General features: G+C 42.6%; 1 long non-coding RNA gene across 1 annotated transcript; it reads left to right on the top strand.

Annotated features, from left to right (window-relative positions):
• The first annotated feature begins 7,077 nt into the window (after positions 1 to 7,077).
• On the top strand, positions 7,078 to 11,505 carry LOC129711425 (uncharacterized). Its single transcript, XR_008725839.1, has 3 exons — positions 7,078 to 7,187; positions 9,809 to 9,866; positions 9,950 to 11,505. It is a non-coding gene; the product is annotated as an uncharacterized LOC129711425 (long non-coding RNA).
• The last annotated feature ends 205 nt before the right edge of the window (positions 11,506 to 11,710 follow it).

Here is an 11,710-nt window from a genome sequence, read left to right as displayed (position 1 = left end):
AAATTACAGCAGTGTTAATACATGTCCCCCCATTTCAGGGCACCATAATGTTTGGGATACAGCAATGTCATGTAAATGGAAGTAGTTTTGTTTAGTATTTTGTTGCATATCCTTTGCATGCAATGACTGCTTGAAGTCTGTGATTCATGGACATCACCAGTTGTTGGGTGTCTTCTCTGGTGGTGCTCTGCCAGGTCTGTATTGTAGCCATCTTTAACTTATGCTTGGTTTGGGGACTAGTCCCCTTCAGTTTTCTCTTCAGCATATAAAAAGGCATGCTCAATTGGGTTGTGATCAGGTAATTGACTTTGCCGCTCAAGAATTGACCATATTTAAGCTTTGAAAAACTCCTTTGTTGCTTAAGCAGTATGTTTGGGATCATTGTCTTGCTGTAGAATAAACTGCCAGCCAATGAGTTTTGAGGCATTTGTTTGAACTTGAGCAGATAGGCTGTGCCTATACACTTCAGAATTAATTATGCTATTGCCATCAGCAGTTGTATCATCGATGAAGATAAGTGAGCCAGTACCTTCAGACGCCATACATGCCAGGCCATAACATGAATTTCTGTTCATGAAGTCTTCTGTGGACATTGGTCATTGACAAATCCTAAGGTTTGGCTGATGTCTCTAACAGTTTTAATCTTGTTTCTCAGCCTCACAATGGCTTCTTTGAGTTTCATTGGCACAACTTTGGTCCTCATGTTGATAAACAGCAATAAAAGTTTCCAAAGGTGATGGAAAGACGAGGAACGACTAGGAGCTGAGAGCTCTCTTATACCTGCATTAAGGCGGCAATTAAACACATCTGAGCAATTACAAACGCCTGTGAAGCTAAGTGTCCCAAACATTATGGTGCCCTGAAATGGTGGACTAGTAATTAAATGGTTAAATGACCAATAATTAAATGAGCTGTAATTTCTACATGGCGAAACCTAAATGTATCAAATTGGCCTTTAATAAAATCTGACAATGTGCACTTTAACCACATGGGATTTTTTTTTCTGTTATAAATCAAATTGTGGAGTACAGGGGCAAATAAATAAATGATGTGTCTTTGTCCCAAACATTATGGAGGGCACTGTTTTTCATCATTGTTCAGCATGCAGGGAAGACAAGCCAATCTGCACAGAAGCAGCTGCAAAACATAATGGATGATATGATTTAGTGACAGGATACAGGTTATTCTGTTAACGCAATAGTTGTGTTCCTAAGAATCCTTGTGTAATAGGAAATCATATTATAAATACAATTATGTAAATAGGAGAAAAGTGGTTAGGGTCCATAGAGCTCAGCCTTGCAATAACAGTTATTCTTCCCACAGGATTTTCAAAAATAAAGCAATAAGTTTTTATTTTTGTTAATGCAAGTTAAAGATACGAGAGGCTGTATGTTACATTGTTTAATAAGAATATCATTGGACGTGTCATAGAAGGGATTACTGGTCATTTCCATGCTCTCCCATGTTAAAGTAGCAGCTGTGTTCTTACAAGACAATGGTAACTAATTCCCATGGGGCTGGTTACATTAAATCCAAGGAAGCTTTTTTTCGGCTTGTCAATTTCCAAAGTAACTTTTAAGTGTTTCTCTAGTTCCCAGTTTAAACCGCATTATAACTAATTAAATCTGTGTAATGCAAATAGTGTTCCCGATTTCATTAGGCGTGTTAAATTTGACTTGTGTGATGAAACGTGAGTCGTAGCAAAATTACTACAATACTGTCCAGAAAACTAATTGGGAAAACTGTAATTTGGATATTGCCTTTTTTTAATGAGATAGCAGAGTGCTTTGATAAATATCTCATCTGAAAGAAAGCAACTCTTAACATGTAGCAGTGTGCTGGTGAGGCACAGCAACATAAATGGGGATGATGCCAAAACAGGTTAAAGCCCAGTATTTAGAAACATAGAAATTAGGTGCAGGAGTAGGCCATTCGGCCCTTCGAGCCTGCACCGCCATTCAATATGATCATGGCTGATCATCCAACTCAGTATCCCGTACCTGCCTTCTCTCCATACCCCCTGATCCCCTTAGCCACAAGGGCCACATCTAACTCCCTCTTAAATATAGCCAATGAACTGGCCTCAACTACCCTCTGTGGCAGAGAGTTCCAGAGATTCACCACTCTCTGTGTGAAAAAAGTTCTTCTCATCTCGGTTTTAAAGGATTTCCCCCTTATCCTTAAGCTGTGACCCCTTGTCCTGGACTTCCCTAACATCGGGAACAATCTTCCTGCATCTAGCCTGTCCAACCCCTTAAGAATTTTGTAAGTTTCTATAAGATCCCCTCTCAATCTCCTAAATTCTAGAGAGTATAAACCAAGTCTATCCAGTCTTTCTTCATAAGACAGTCCTGACATCCCAGGAATCAGTCTGGTGAACCGTCTCTGCACTCCCTCTATGGCAATAATGTCCTTCCTCAGATTTGGAGACCAAAACTGTACGCAATACTCCAGGTGTGGTCTCACCAAGACCCTGTACAACTGCAGTAGAACCTCCCTGCTCCTATACTCAAATCCTTTTGCAATGAAAGCTAACATACCATTCGCTTTCTTTACTGCCTGCTGCACCTGCATGCCTACCTTCAATGACTGGTGGTGTACCATGACACCCAGGTCTCGCTGCATCTCCCCCTTTCCCAATCGGCCACCATTTAGATAATAGTCTGCTTTCCCGTTTTTGCCACCAAAATGGATAACCTCACATTTATCCACATTATACTGCATCTGCCAAACATTTGCCCACTCACCCAGCCTATCCAAGTCACCTTGCAGTCTCCTAGCATCCTCCTCACAGCTAACACTGCCCCCCAGCTTAGTGTCATCCGCAAACTTGGGAGATATTGCCTTCAATTCCCTCTTCCAGATCATTAAATATATATTGTAAATAACTGGGGTCCCAGCACTGAGCCTTGCGGTACCCCACTAGTCACTGCCTGCCATTGTGAAAAGGACCCGTTTACTCCTACTCTTTGCTTCCTGTTTGCCAGCCAGTTCTCTATCCACATCAATACTGAACCCCCAATGCCTTGTGCTTTAAGTTTGTATACTAATCTCTTATGTGGGACCTTGTCGAAAGCCTTCTGGAAGTCCAGATACACCACATCCACTGGTTCTCCCCTATCCACGTTACTAGTTACATCCTCGAAAAATTCTATAAGATTCGTCAGACATGCTGACTTTGTCCAATGACTTTGTCCAATGATTTCACCACTTTCCAAATGTGCTGCTATCCCATCTTTAATAACTGACTCTAGCAGTTTCCCCACTACCGATGTTAGACTAACTGGTCTGTAATTCCCCATTTTCTCTCTCCCTCCCTTCTTAAAAAGTGGGGTTACGTTTGCTACCCGCCAATCTTCAGGAACTACTCCAGAATCTAAAGAGTTTTGAAAGATTATTACTAATGCATCCACTATTTCTGGAGCTACTTCCTTAAGTACTCTGGGATGCAGCCTATCTGGCCCTGGGGATTTATCGGCCTTTAATCCATTCAATTTACCCAACACCACTTCCTGGCTAACCTGGATTTCACTCAATTCCTCCAACTCCTTTGACCCGCGGTCCCCTGCTATTTCCGGCAAATTATTTATGTCTTCCTTAGTGAAGACGGAACCAAAGTAGTTATTCAATTGGTCCGCCATATCCTTGTTCCCCATGATCAACTCACCTGTTTCTGACTGCAAGGGACCTACATTTGTTTTAACTAATCTTTCTTTTCACATATCTATAAAAACTTTTGCAGTCAGTTTTTATGTTCCCTGCCAATTTTCTTTCATAATCTATTTTCCCTTTCCTAATTAAGCCCTTTGTCCTCCTCTGCTGGTCTTTGAATTTCTCCCAGTCCTCCGGTATGCTGCTTTTTCTGGCTAATTTGTACGCATCATCCTTCGCTTTGATACTATCCCTGATTTCCCTTGTTATCCATGGATGTACTACCTTCCCTGATTTATTCTTTTGCCAAACTGGTATGAACAATTTTTGTAGTTCATCCATGCAGCCTTTAAATGTCTTCCATTGCATATCCACCGTCAACCCTTTTAGAATTAATTGCCAGTCAATCTTGGCCAATTCACGTCTCATACCCTCAAAGTTACCTTTCTTTAAGTTCAGAACCATTGTTTCTGAATTAACAATGTCACTCTCCATCCTAATGAAGAACTCAACCATATTATGGTCACTCTTGCCCAAGGGGGCACGTACAACAAGATTGCTAACTAACCCTTCCTCATTACTCAATACCCAGTCTAAAATAGACTAATTCAGTACAGTAAAGGCAGGTTCCTGGGTATGTTGTCGAATAAACCTAGGGGGCATTGTTCTTTGAAAATGGCAAGATAGGTTGATGAAGGTGGTGTTGGCACACATGAGTTGGGATGTCATGTTATAGCTTTACAAGATGTTGTAAGGTCACATTTGGAGTTCTGTGTACAGTTATGTCACCCTGTTATAGGGATTGTAAAGGGTGCAATAAAAGATTTATGGGGATGTTGCTGGGACTGGATAGTTTGGGTTATCCAGGACTATCTGGATAGTCTAGGACTTTATTTGTTGGAGCTTAGAAGGTACGGGAGTGACCTTATCAAGATATATAAAATCATGAGCAACATGGATAAGGTGAATGCATAGTCTCTTTCCCAGGAAAACTATAGAGGGGAAAGACATAAAAGGGACCTGAGGGTCAACTTTTTAGCAGACAGGGTGATGTGTATGTCAAACGAGCTGACAGAGAAAGTGGTAGAGGCAGGTACAATTACAGCATGTAAAAGACACTTGGATAGGAAAGGTTTGGTGGAATATAGGCCTAGCACAAGTGGGACTACCTGGCATCGATGAGTTGGGTCTAAGTGCCTACTTCTGTGCTGTGCTCTGACTCTTGAGGTGAAACTGCCAATACGGATGTTTATCTTCATTTACACTTGTATCATGAATGTTCATCATTTTGCCTTTCAAATCATTCTGCATTTATTCCTTAATGAGGAATTCAAATCCTATTTAGCTTTGTTGCTGCTTTGCTTATTCCTTTATTCTTCTAACTTTAGAAAAGCCTGAATGTGAAATTGATCTTTGAACTTGAAATTATTAAATATAATGTATTTACCTCTGAAAATTTGGTCAGTTTCCTCTAAGGCTAATGGCTTGTTAATGGCTTTCAAGATCCTGCATTGCATTAATTTATTCTGAAAGCCACGACAAAGTCTGTCCGTGGAAATGAACTGGACCTGCCCTCTCACCCACACGCGCAGATCTACAACTGGAAGGAAACTGCAGATGTTGGAAATCTGAAATTAAAAGCATAAAATGCTGCATACGCTCAAAGCGTCTGGAGAGAGCGTTAACATTCCAGGTCAAGAGACTCAAGAGTGTTTTATTGTCATATATGTACTGAAATGGAACCATGAAATTCTTACTTGCAGCAGCAGCAGCAGCGCAACACGATAATAAAACAAACAAAAAAAAGTTCCATCATTTTAAAAAAAAACAAGAAAGCCCAAAGTCCCTAGTGCAGTCCAGGTAGTTTGGGGTTTAGTTGGATTTTGCAGTGTTCAATAGCCTGATTGTTGTTGGGAAGAAGCTGTTCCGGAAACTGGACGCTAAGTGCTTATGTACAGTAATACTTGTACCAAACTGTATACAAAAATGAGTTTCACTATACCTCAGCACACGTGACAATTTAAGTACTATACCACTTTTCATACTCCTATACCACCTTGCATATGGCAGGAGTTAAATGAGAGTGAGATCTAAGGGCATTTAAGTCAGTCAGAAGTTGCAGTGAAAGGAGGGACAGGTCTGATGTTTCACTGGCCACAGAGCCTGCTGAGTGCTGCACTTTGTTGTCGTTCCTCATGAACGGGTTTTCTCCTCTCCCATCATTGATGAGGCACTCATTTGTGTCTCCTCGATGCTCCGCCCTTGCTCCCCCTAGTCCTTACTTTTACCCCATCAGCCATCGCATACTACACATAATCCTCAGAAATTTCAGCCACCTCCAAAGGGATCCCACCACTAGCCACATTTTTCCATCTCTGCCCCTTTCTGCCTTCCGCAGAGACCGTTCCCTCCACAACTCCCTGGTTAACTCATCCCTTCCCACCCAAACCACCCCCTCCCCAGGTACCTTCCCCTGCAACCGCAGAAAATGCAACACCTGTCCCCATATCTCCTCCCTCGATTCTGTCCAGGGATCACGATAGTCCTTTCAGGTTAATAATAATAATAAATTTTATTTATGGGCGTCTTTCAAGAGTCTCAAGGACACCTCAAGGTTAGGCAGAGGTTCACTTGCACCTCCTCCAAACTCATCCACTGTGGACTCTTACACATCGGCGAGACCAAACGTAGACTGGGCCATCATTTTGATGAACACCCTCGCTCAATCCGCCTGAATAAACCTGATCTCCCGGTTGTTTAACACTTTAATTCTCCTTCCCATTCCCACACAGACTTTCAGTCCTAGGTCTGCTCCATTGTCAAAGTGAGGCTAAATGCAAATTGGAGAAACTGCATCTCATATTTCGCTTGGGCAGCTTACAGCCCAGTGGTATGAATATTGATTTTTCTCATTTCAGGTATCCCCTGCATTCCCTCTCTATCCTTCCCCCATTGTCGCTTGCAGCTTACAATCAAGTCGAGTCACATTTATTTATATAGCACATTTAAAAAAACAACTCTCGTTGGCCAAAGTGCTTTATATTTGTTATAAGAATAGTATAAACAAACAAACTACATACATATATACATATAGCCCTCGCTCAGTGGACGTCAGGAAAGGCTTGGGAGTATAGATAAGATTTTAGTCTTGACTTAAACGAGTCGATGGAGGGGGCAGTTCTGATGGGAAAGGGGATACTGTTCCACAGTCTAGGCCTGTTTCATTTATCAAATTTATCAATGGCCTGTTTCCTTTATCAAAGTTACTTTTTTGAAAGTTACTTCATTACTTTCGTTCTTTATCTCTCGTTGCCCTTATCCCTAATCAGTCTGAAGAAGGGTCTCGACCCGAAACGGCCCCCTGTTCCTTCTCTCCAGAAATGCTACCTGTCCCGCTGAGTTACTCCAGCATTTTGTGTCTTGTTTGGTTGGAATTGACTCATAGCGCATGCGCGGGGATCCCGTCGCGCCGGATGTGAGGCGTTGCAGCGGCGTCGCGGCGGCCGTGGAGCGGGTGCCCGGTGTGTGGGGACCAGGTGAGCGGGGACCGGGGGAGACCTGGAGCCGGGGGATAGGGGGACCTGCCGGGCGGCGGAGGGCGAGGAGCGTATGTGTGCGGGACAAGGTGCGCAGGGGCTGGAGCCGGGCGGGCGGGCCGCGGGCCTAACCCCATGGACCTCACCTGTCTGTCTGTCCCAGCGCGACCAAGACCCCCGGGCCTACCCGTCCTCAATCACCGCTATCACTGGCGCCGATGTCCCAACGGTCTGGGCTCAGATGCGCCTCTCACAGGGGTTGAGCAAGCGCCGCAGGACTGGGAATTTGGCGCTGAGGGAGCGCCACAGGGCCTGGGGTCGCTCTGTGTGAGCACCATATTGTTAGAGAGGCCTTTATTTCAACGGCGACTTCAGTTTAAAACGGTTTCTTTGATTACACACTGTTCACGCTGGACGTGAAAGCTTCTGTGGTTACCACATCTTGGGGTCCCTCCCCAACTTTTCATCAACGCTTGCTCCCCGCTAGTAGCAGTTTAGAACAAGGCACAGTCATAATAGCAAATACATTTTATTCATTGTTTTCAATTAGAGCAGAGCTTTAGGAGTGCTGGTGGGAGCAACAAATACAAATCTTTCCAATGTGGGCACAGGAGAAAACGTTACAAATGCTTCAAATGCAGCATTTATCCTTTTGGTGCTATCCCTCTGTCATGAAAATAATGCAGGAAGCATAAGATTGACAACAAGTTAACTATTTGTTATCGGGAAACCAGTTGTGCACCTATGTTTTTGATGAGACCAGGTTTAAAACTGAGCCAAGAGGACATAAAGTGCTGGCATAACTGAGGAGGTCAGGCAGTATCTCTGGAGTGTTACACAGAAAAGCTAACTCAGCAGGCCAGGCAGCATCTCTGGAGTGATCTCTGGAGTGATGGGTGATGTTTCGGTTCGAGACCCTTCTTCAGGCAGCATTTCTGGAGAACATGGATAGGCGATGTTTTGAGTCGAGACTCTTCCTGACCTGCTGAGTTACACCAGCAATTTGTGTCCTTTTCTGTATTTACTAGCATCTGCAGTTCTTTGTTTCTACATTAAAACGGAGCCAGATTTAGAAACAGGCTAGTGCGCATTTTATGACTGCAGATGCTGGTTTATGCTGGTTTATGACAAACAACACAAAGTGCTGGAGTAACCATGGAAAATCTTGGAAAACACAGAGATAAGTTTCTTCCGGCTAAAGGGTCCCAACCCAAAATGCACCTATCCATAGGTACACAAAAATGCTGGAGAAACGCAGCGGGTGCAGCAGCATCTATGGAGCGAAGGAAATAGGCAACGTTTCGGGCCGAAGCCCTTCTTCAGACTGGACTGGGATGTCACCTATCCATGTTTCCTTCTATCTGTGTAGGAAAGAGTTGCAGATGCTGGTTTAAATCGAAGGTAGACACAACATGCTGGAGTAACTCAGTGGGACAGGCAGCATCTCCGAAGAAGAATGGGTGACGTTTCAAGTTGAGACCCGAAACGTCACCCAACCTCTCCAGAGATGTTGCCTGCCCCACTGTGTTACTCCAGCATTTTGTGTCTACCTTCCTTCTATCTGTGCTTTATAGGAAGAATTAGGAGCAGTTATCGTATTTTGTTGTTTCTTGTCTTAGCTACGATAAGCAAACTTTGGTAATCAAATCATTGCTTAAGCAGTCCCTTTGCAAGTATTTAAAAACAGCAATTCATTCATTCTTTGTTACTTATGAATGACATATCACTGTGATCTTTGTTTGCAAAGAGAGGTGTTCTGCTTTAGAAAGTTATTTGTTGATCAGAGTTCAGGACTGGCATGTTCTAGTAAGGAGGCCGGATAAGGATGCCAAGGTAACGGAAAGTTGGATGACCAAAGAGCTTGTAAATTTGGTCATATAGAAAACTGGTGTACGTAAGGTTTAGAAAGACAAAATCTGACAAGGCCATTGAGTAATACTGCAGTACAGTGGAGTCCTTTTATTGTCACTTTCAATTTGAAGAGCCAAAAGGAGCCATGTAATCTCATCGACGAGTCAGATTAAAGAAAGTCCCAAAGCTTTTTCATATTTACAAACAAGAGGATAGCCAGAGAGAACGAAGGGGCCCACTAAATTGTGAAGGAGGAATTTAGGCTTGGTGTCGGAGGATGTAGGCAAGGCACTAAAAGAGTACTTTACATCTAGATTCATGAAGGAGAAGGATATAAAGGACAGTGAGATCTCTGTGGAGAATACTAATATGCAAGACCGGTTTAAGATCAAGGATAATGTGGTATTGGGTCTTGAAGAACATTAAGGTGAATAAATCCCCAAGGGCCCATGAGATCTCTCCCAGATTTTTGATAGCAGCAAGGATGGAGATTGAAGGGGCCTAGATGACATTTTTATCTTCTCTAGCCACAGGTGAGATCCCAGAGGATTGGAGAGTAACCAACGTGTTCCTTTGTTTAAGAAGAGAAGTAGTGATGGTCCAGAGAAGTATAGCTGGCGAGCCTCAGGTGAATGGTGGGGAAGCTATTGCAGAGGATTATTCGGGATAGGATTTATTTGCATTTGGGAGAGAGTGGGCTAATGAGGGATAGTCAGCATGGCTTTGTCTGCAGCAGGTAATGTTTTATGAACTTCATTTCGTTTTTTTAGAAGGTGACAAAGGCGATCGATGAGGGTGGGGCAGTGGATGTTGTCTACGTGGATTTTAGTAAGTCAATTGATAAAGTTGCTCATGGTGGGCTGATCCAAATTATTAAAATTCATGGGATTTATGGTGATTTGGTTGTTTAGATCCTGGCTGGAGGTCTACCAGTGCAGTTAGCAGGGATCTGTGCTGGGATTTCTGTTTGCGATATATATAAAAGATTTGGACATAAATGAAGATGGGTTGATTCGTCAGTTTGCAGATGACACCAGAATTGGTGAAATTGTGGCTGGTGAGGAAGGCTCTCAAAGTATATAGCAGGATATAGATCAGCTACAGGAACGGGTGGAGAAATAGCAATTGGAAATTGACCTGCACATTGGGAGGTCGACTATAAGGGGAAAGTATACAGTTAACGGCAAGACCCTTAACAACACTAATGTACAGATATTGGGGTCCAGGTCCATAACTCCAAAAGTTGCAACACAAGTAGATGGAGTTGTAAAAAAGGCATATGATATGCGTGCCATTTTTAGTCAGGACATTCAATATAAGTGTGTAAGAAGGAACTGCAGATGCTGGTTTAAACCGAAGATAAACACAAAATGCTGGAGTAACTCAGCAGGACAGGCAGCATCTCTGGAGAGAAGGAATGGGTGATGTTTCGGGTTGAGACCATTCTATCTGAAGAAGGGTGTCCATCCGAAATGTCACCCATTCCTTCACTCCAGAGATGCTGCCTGTCCTGATGTGTCTATCATTGAATATAAGTGTCAGGAAATCATATTACAGCTTTATGGGACTTTGGTTAAGCAGCATTTGAAGTATAGTAAGCAGTTCAGGTCGTCCTGTTATAAGAAGGATGTGGAGGCTTTGGGGAGTGTGCAGAAGAGGTTCACCAGGATGCTGCCTGGATTAGAGGGGATTGAGCACTAAGGAGGAGAAGTTGAATTAATTTGCATTGCTCTTTCTGGAGCATCAGAGATTGAGAGGAGAACTGATAGCAATATGTAACATTGAGAGGCAAAGATATGGTAGAGAATCAGAACCTTTTTCCCAGAGTGGAAATATCAAGGACGAGTGGGCATCGTTTTAAGGCAATACGGGAAAAATTTAAAGGAGATGTGTGGGGCACGTTTTTTTTATACACAGAGGGCGGTAAGTGTCTGGAACTCATGGCTGGGGTGGTGATGGAAGCAGATATGATAAAGGCGTTTGAGGTTTTTAAATAGGCACATGGCTATGCAGGGTGTGAAGGGATATGGATCACGTGCAAGCAGAGGAGATTAGTTTAACTTGGCATCATGTTTGGCACGGACATTGTGGGCCAAAGGGCCTGTTCCTGTGCTGTATTGTTCTAGGTTCCATGAAGTTCTTTGCAGGGAACCAGATCTACTGCAGATTAATGGGTATGGTGCTATTTTAGTAGGTACATAATGTCATTTGTTAAGATGCAGAAATTAGAATGTAAGTTAACTTGTGTTGACAGTATGTAGCATAAAAATAAAAACATTGTTCATGCAATTTTACTTGCTAATAATGTGCCCAGAGGCTTTTCCAAACAAATCTCTTTGCAAAAGGCAAATATTAAGATCTCTGTTCTAGTATCGTATATAGTCCTTTACATGATATAGTGAAATACATATCCTTTTCAGGCAGTCATGTAATCACAAAATTGTATCATGCTCTTCTTTTATTAGTATTAATATTTTCTGATGCAGAAATAAAACCACTCCTGCATATTGCATGTAATGTTCAAAGTTTTATCATTCTTTGATTTCAGAATGGAGAAAGTTTATAAATACATTGGCAATTCTTGATAAAAATGAATCACTATGTCTAAAAATGTTTGCAATTGTCATAAATTGCAATAAAAATGTTTGTAGCAACATCCATTTCCTTCGCAT

Source organism: Leucoraja erinacea, chromosome 30 (genome assembly GCF_028641065.1).
Source record: "Leucoraja erinacea ecotype New England chromosome 30, Leri_hhj_1, whole genome shotgun sequence".
Classification (NCBI taxonomy): Eukaryota; Metazoa; Chordata; class Chondrichthyes; order Rajiformes; family Rajidae; genus Leucoraja; species Leucoraja erinaceus.
The sequence above is the reverse complement of the archived record's forward strand: the minus strand, read 5'-3'. Positions and strand labels throughout refer to the sequence as shown.